The 7,313-nt window shown below is 32.5% G+C and overlaps 1 pseudogene; it reads left to right on the top strand.

Moving 5' to 3' along the window:
* The first annotated feature begins 319 nt into the window (after nucleotides 1–319).
* LOC107161082 lies at nucleotides 320–733 on the top strand (annotated as a pseudogene).
* Nucleotides 734–7,313: the final 6,580 nt, after the last annotated feature.

Raw genomic sequence — 7,313 nt, 5'->3', positions numbered from 1 at the left:
TCTCAGCAGCTCAGGAGGCTGAGGCAAAATAATTGCAAGTTCAAAGCGAGCCTTAGCAATTTAGTTAGGTTAGGCCCTAAGCAATTTAGGAAGACTCTGTCTCAAAATTTAAAAATTAAGAGGGCTAGGGAGGTTGCTCAGTGGTTAAGCACCCTTGGGTTCAATCCCTGGTACAAATAAAAAACAAAAATCAAATATGGCTGATATTACCACTGAGTACTGCTCCTGGAGTCCCTGCTGAAGCTTGGGTGTCCACCCTGTGAACCAACTAGCCTTTTGGACTTTGGCATTTAGCTACAAGAGCCAAATATTGAAGATAATGTCTAAAAGCTTCTACTTTGCGATTGTTGGCCACCATGACAATCCAGTTTTTGAAGAGAAATTTTTGCCAGCTGGGAAAGCAGAATCCAAAGATAATCAAGGTTGTCTGATCCAATTCATGGCTCACACTCCTCTTGACCTTGTGGATGAAAACATGTGGCTTTAGAACAACATGTCCTTGAAAACTGGACAAATTCAATGTGGCCTGTGTCAATATTTGTTGCTGCAGAATATATGACATTTATTATACTTCAAGATATAAGTCAACAAAATGGAATAAATAACTTCTTTACTGATGTCTATGATTTATATATAAAGTTTGTAATTAATCCATTTTTTAACCAATTCTATCTCAACAACTGCATTTGACAGAAAATTTCAGTTTCTTGGGAAGAAATACCTTTTAAGCTAAATGCGGAGAAATTCTGAAATAAACAATGTCACCACAATGGATTATACTCAGGAATGTATATATTATAAGTAATATATACATTTGATTAAATAGGATGGAAAATTTTTACTTGTGTCAGTTTTTCTAAATCTAAAGAAATTTGTATTTAAAATTGTTTCATGACAATTATTAACTTAATACTTGAAGTTATTTACAAAGTATTATTTCTGTAATCTTAATATTTCTATTTTAAAAATGAGAATAAAATTTGGATTTTCCTGATTCAGAGAGTTTGGTCAGAAATAGTTCATTTAAAAGTTTCATAGTCAATATTTGATAAACAAACATAAAACTAAAAGGTTCTCCAGAAATGAATTGATAGCACAATTGAAGATGTTATACATTTGAAGAAGTTATAAAAATTTATAGTATGCAACATTACTTAAGAAACTGAAATAAAGGTTTTACAGTGGTAAATGTTGTGTGCCTGCCTCAGATGCCAGGAGTATGATATAGTTCTAGAATCCTGAACTCACATATGTAAAATGAACCACCATTACAGGCCCACGGGGAAATATGTTGCCTCTGTCACCTTATGCTCCTGTATTTCCTTTCTCAAGATAGCATATTAAGGGTTAAAAGAGCTTGATGACATCTGTACTTGTAAAAAGTTGTAATGCAATTTGAGAAATGTTGTTAAAGAAAAGTTTGCATCACATTAGCATTCAGTTGTTTAGATGTACACTGGAAGGGGCCAGGAGTGGTCTCTTCTGTATTATAATAAGTGTGTATAATTTGACAGTAAAATAATGTTTCTGGAAAATCAAATATAATGAAATTTTCTGTGCTGAATGTGAACAAGAATTTTGTTCGATTCCAAATAACTTTTGATCAAGGAAGTCTAAACTTGGTCTTGTATCCTGTGTGAAGTTACTACTACCTCCTTCTTACTGTATTTTATTTCTTAAATAAAGATGTCCAAAAAAGATGTAGGTATAGTTAAACCAAGGGGATAAAAATTATGCATACTGAAAACTATAGAACTCTGATTAAAGAAAATGGAGAATACAAAAGGAAAAATATCCTGTGTTCATAGTTTGGGAGAAACATTACTGTGAATATATCCATACCACCCACAATGGTCAGCAGATTCACTGAAATGTCTACGAAAACTCCAAAGACATTTGTCACAAAAACATGAAAAAAATCCTAAAATCAGAATGAAACTATAAAAGATCTTGAATAGCCAAAGCAAACTTGAGCAAAAGAGCACATCTGAAGGCATCACAATACCAAACTTAAACATACTGGATAGCTATAGCAATCGAAGAAAGAACTGGCAGAAAACAAATTAAACAATGTGACAAAAGCCAACCCAGAAATAAATCCATCCATTTACAGCCAAATGATTTCCAAAAAAAGTGCCAAGAATGCACAATGAGGAAAGCAGAGTCTCTTTAATAAAATATCTGTATATGAATGAAATTAGGCTTTTCTCATACCATTTATAAAAATTAACTGAAAATAAGTCAAAGACTGAATCATAAGATCCAAACTGCAAAACTACTGAAAGAAAACATGGGGGGAAATTTCTATGATCAATGCTCTTGGAAATCATTTTTTGAATAACACCAAAGCAGAAGCAACAAAAACAAACATAGAAAAACAAGATTACAACAAACTAAAAAGCTTCTGCACATCCAAGAAAATAAACTACAAAGTGAAAAGACAACCTACAAGTTAGGAGACAATTTTTGCAAACCATGCCTATGACAAGAGGTTAAATAACCAAAATATATAGATATATGAATCAAAAACTAAAAAGGAAAAAAATTAATAATAGCCTCATTTTAAAAAGACAAAAGACTTCAGTAAACATTTTCAAAAGGTAAAAGTGGTCAGGTATATGGAAAATATTTACCTCTAATCACTAACATTTCTCAAGAAGATATAAAAATAGTCAGGTACATGAAAATTACTCATTACTAATCACCAGAGAAATGCAAATTAAAACCACAATGACATATTGCTTCACACATGTTAGAATGACTATCATCAAAAGGACTAAAGAGTATTGGCAAGAATGTGGAGAAAGGGAACTCTTGCATTCTGTTGGTGGGAATGTAAATTGATAGTCATTCTGAAAAATATTTTGAAATTCTTCAAAAAATTAAGAATATAAAATACCATGATCTAGCACTCCCACTACTTGATATACAACCAAAGGAAATCAATATGTAAAAGTGACTTCTATACCCATTCATTACAATATTATCCATACAATATAGAATCAATCCAGTGTCCACCAGTCAAGAGCCACCCATGGACATCATAGCTAGTGAATAGGAAAATCTGATAACTGGTAACTTCCACTAGGAATCCTGCTGGTTAAGACCACCCAGATTCATGTGAGCTCCTATTTAGTTCTGCCAAAAAAGTCCCACTCAGCACCGGAGAAGACCTGCTATAGCCACACAGCCTCTCAGAGATGGATGTGACCTGATGACAATCAACTTGTTGACTACAAGACTCCACCTCTGAAACCTTATCCCTGCCTTTGATGTACCACCTTAAATAAACAACTGGAGCCATTTTCTAACTGTTCAGCTCCAGCTCCTGTGTGGGCTGGACCTATTATGTGCTCTGTATTTTTAAAAAATATTTATTTTTTAGTTTTAGGAGGAAACAATATCTTTGTTTTTATTTTTATGTAGTGATGAGAATTGAACCCAGTGCCTCACACATGCTAGGCAAACGTGCTACCATTTGAGCCACATCCCCAGCCCTGTGCTCTGCATTTAAAATTATTTTTCTGACTTTTCCTCTTATCTCTTTGATATTTCAGACTTTATTTTCTCAGGTGGTTTATTGCCTCCTAAATGGGAAAAATTACTCTGGCAAGGTATTGGCTGCCTCACGATATCCACCAACAAAGAAAAGTGATACATATACACTGTAGAATACTATTAAGTCATGAAAAAAGGAGATTCTGTCATTTGTAACATGGACAGATATGGATATCACATTTAAGTGTAGCCATGCACAAAGAGACAAGTACTGCATGATCTCACCCATATGTGGAATCTAAGAAACTGATCTCATAGAAGTTGAGAATATTAATGGTAGTTGTCAAAAGCCAGGAAAAGTAAGGGCAGCAAATAGAATAATTTAGTACGTGTAGATCAATCAAACTAGAACAAGACACTATGGTATACTACTGCATAGTAGGGTAACTGGATAAAAATAATATACTGTGCATTTCAAAAGACCGGAAGAAAGGATTTTGAAAGTTTTCACTATAAAAAAATTATCTTTGAGGAAATAGATTAACCTGATTTAAACATGCATTGTATACCGGTATTAAACACTATATAGTATCTCATTAATATATGCAATTTTTGTTTTTATTTATGAATTAAAAATAATATTTCAGGGAACAAAAAAAAATATGTCAATGTAACAGAATGAATGGGGGTGGGGAGTTTTAGTTTGGATTAGGTAGTCAAGAAAGGCCTCTTTGAATAAATGGCATCTGAAGGACGTTTGCAACAAAGGGTGAAACTTGGAGATACAATCTTCAAAGTAAATGAAGTCAATGCAAAGACCTCTTAAACTCTGCATCCCTAGAATATCAAATGGTACAAGAAGAATGAGAGAAGGAAAAAGGGATTAACGGGCTAGGCATAATGCTTCTAGTAGTCTGGTAAGAAATCTGATTAGACATTTTGAAAAATTTCAAACTGGTAAAGTGAAAATATTTTTTAAATAGCATGTTTGATGGCCGTGTGGAAAATGGACTGAAGGAAGCAAATTAAATTAGAGAAATAAAATAAGAGGTTATTGGATAATCCAGCAAAAGAATAGGGTGGCTCCATTTCTGCTAGTAATAATAAAAACTTAAGAAAAAACCTAAAGTTTGGAATAATTCCTATTTTCAACATGAGGGCAGATAAATAACACATTGATTTCTAGCCAGTAGATAGATATTGATGTCATTTAATACAATGAATAAGACTTGGTGGTAGAAAGTTTGGGGCAGGGAGAATCAATTTATATTCCATGTATGTATAATATGTCAAAGTATATGCTACTGTCATGTTTACCTAAAAATTTAAAAATTGAATACAAAAGTTCTTTATTTTAGCAATATTCAAACTCATAGTTTTGTTACACATCCAAATGTGAGTGAGATGAGAAAATTGGAATTATCTATTTGATATGGGATTTAAAGCCTTGAAATATATACAATATTATCTAGGGGGACTATAAGGTAAGGGCATAGGAATTTCAGGACTCAGTATTTCCAAAACTTCTACATAGCCTAGTTTTTCTGACATGCAGCCAATTGTGGGAACACTGTTAATTACTTATGAAAGACATTTAAAATGAAGTTAAGAGTGAAAGCAAGCAAGGGGAAAAAGTGGACATTAGGGAAGAAGAAAAGAACATCAAAGGAGTTTTAAAAGGCATTATAATCCAAGACAAAAGCATTGCATCACAATCTAAGTAAACAAATTTCTGGATAACAATGAGAACATTTCCAAAAATTTGCAAGAATCTAAATGATTCCTGTGTAATTCTCCAGAGTAGCAAAACCTTGGCTTATAATCACAGAATTCGAAGCAAGAGATTAGGAAAGTCACGTGCAGGAATATTCTTAAAATAGAAACATATGCATGACCATTTATATACATTTTTATTTTGCAAAAAAATGAATATTTACTCAGTTGTACTTAAATTATAAAATTCAGTTACAACTTTAAAGCAAACTTTTTGAAAAATAAAAGTAACAGCTGCATGTATAAAACTTGACTAAGGAGAAAGAAGAAACTGAGTGAAACTGAGATCATGTGAAAAGCTTAAATTATCTAGATATTTAGAATCTTGATACACAAAGTATACCAATGATTTTTTATGACCATGATTAACATTTAGAGAATACATACACAAATATACCCATACACCATACATATAATATACCCAAGATTGGTTAAAATGGATAAAGTGATTTTCAGATGCTTTGTCAAATACTTGTGCTAGCTTTCCCCAAAAATGATAAAAGCAAATGTTTGAGACAACACCACGAATACATTGAACTAAAAAAAAAATATATTCATTTGAATGCTTACTATGTGTCAACAAGTATTGTCGTATTTTACATATATTAATCTTATGTAGTCCTTACACTAAACCTTTAAAATATTACTATTACTATCTCCCTGTCATAAGTAAGAAATCCAAGATTAATATATGTAAAATATATGTCATATTTTACATATATTAATCTTATGTAGTCCTTACACTAAACTTTTAAAGTATTACTATTACTATCTCCCTGTTGTAGGTAAGAAATCCAAGATACCTGTCCCACTCTCACAGAGCTGATAATTGTAATCAAAGATTTCAGCCCAGAAATTCTGTCCCCACAGACTAGCCACCTAATCAATAAACTATCTCAAATACAGAATATACTGATTATTATCACCAGCAAATACCTAAAACTGCTCAATGATAAGTTGTCCACATTTGAATATATCATGTGTCAGTCAATTTATGCTCATATATTTTATTAAACTGTTGATATTAATTTTAATTCATACAAATCTTTAGAGTACATATTTGTTCCAGGATCCAGTGTTTGAATAAGTGACCTCTGAGAGAAGAACAAAACTAACTCTCATAGGCACTGAAGTATTTGTATCACACCTCCAGGTAACCAAGACAACTGAGTAAAAATATAAATATTATGGTCCTAAACATACATCTTAGAGTAAAAGTGCTTGGAGCTTGAATAGAGATAACTACTAGAAGTAACTTTTCTAGATGATATCTGCTCAGAGCAAGTTTATTTCCAAGGCCAGTATGTGTGCTATAAATATTTTACAGAGCTAATGTTTGCAAACAATTGTTATTTGTATTATATTTGCTACCCAGAAAAAGCTTCTGAAAAATGCTCTCAGTTCCCTGCCTTTAACTTTCCTTTATATTATTTACCTCCTAAAACTGTATATGTGAAATATGAGGATATGATGCAATTCTCCATACATTTCTTTAGCTGGCCTTTTCTATGTCACCTTAGGGAAGTCACCTGGAGGAAGTCCTGATTTAGATAATTTTTTATCATCTGAATTTTTGGTGGTGTTACAAAATGTTGTTCAATTCTTATTCTGGATTGTCTACTTGCTTTTCATGTTTCTCTACAATCAAGACCTATGTGCAGGCTCATAAGGCAAAATAAGCAGTAAGAATTTATGACAGTTTCATCCCCTTATTTGAAGTCACATGTTCAAGGAGGAGTCCTGCTGAGAATTTTCACCTTAATAGGCTTTAGGAAAAGCAGAATTCACACAGATGCTTCAGAGAAAGCTTTCACATTGTTGGCTGTACTGTGGTCATGAATTATAACATGAAGGGATCTCTCTCTGGATCAGGGTAACATTAATCTTTCATTGTTCTTCTTTTCAGGTATATATAACAGGACTCAGTTTGACTTAATTATATAATTAATTAAGGCTTGTAAAGCAATTTGTGGGAAGGAAAAAGATCTTCAATTGTATGGACTAATTCTTCAGATTTGCCTTAGGATGTCTGAAAATATTGT

This window comes from Marmota marmota, unplaced genomic scaffold (genome assembly GCF_001458135.2).
Source record: "Marmota marmota marmota unplaced genomic scaffold, marMar, whole genome shotgun sequence".
Lineage (NCBI taxonomy): Eukaryota > Metazoa > Chordata > Mammalia > Rodentia > Sciuridae > Marmota > Marmota marmota.
This window is presented reverse-complemented; position numbering and strand designations above follow the sequence as displayed.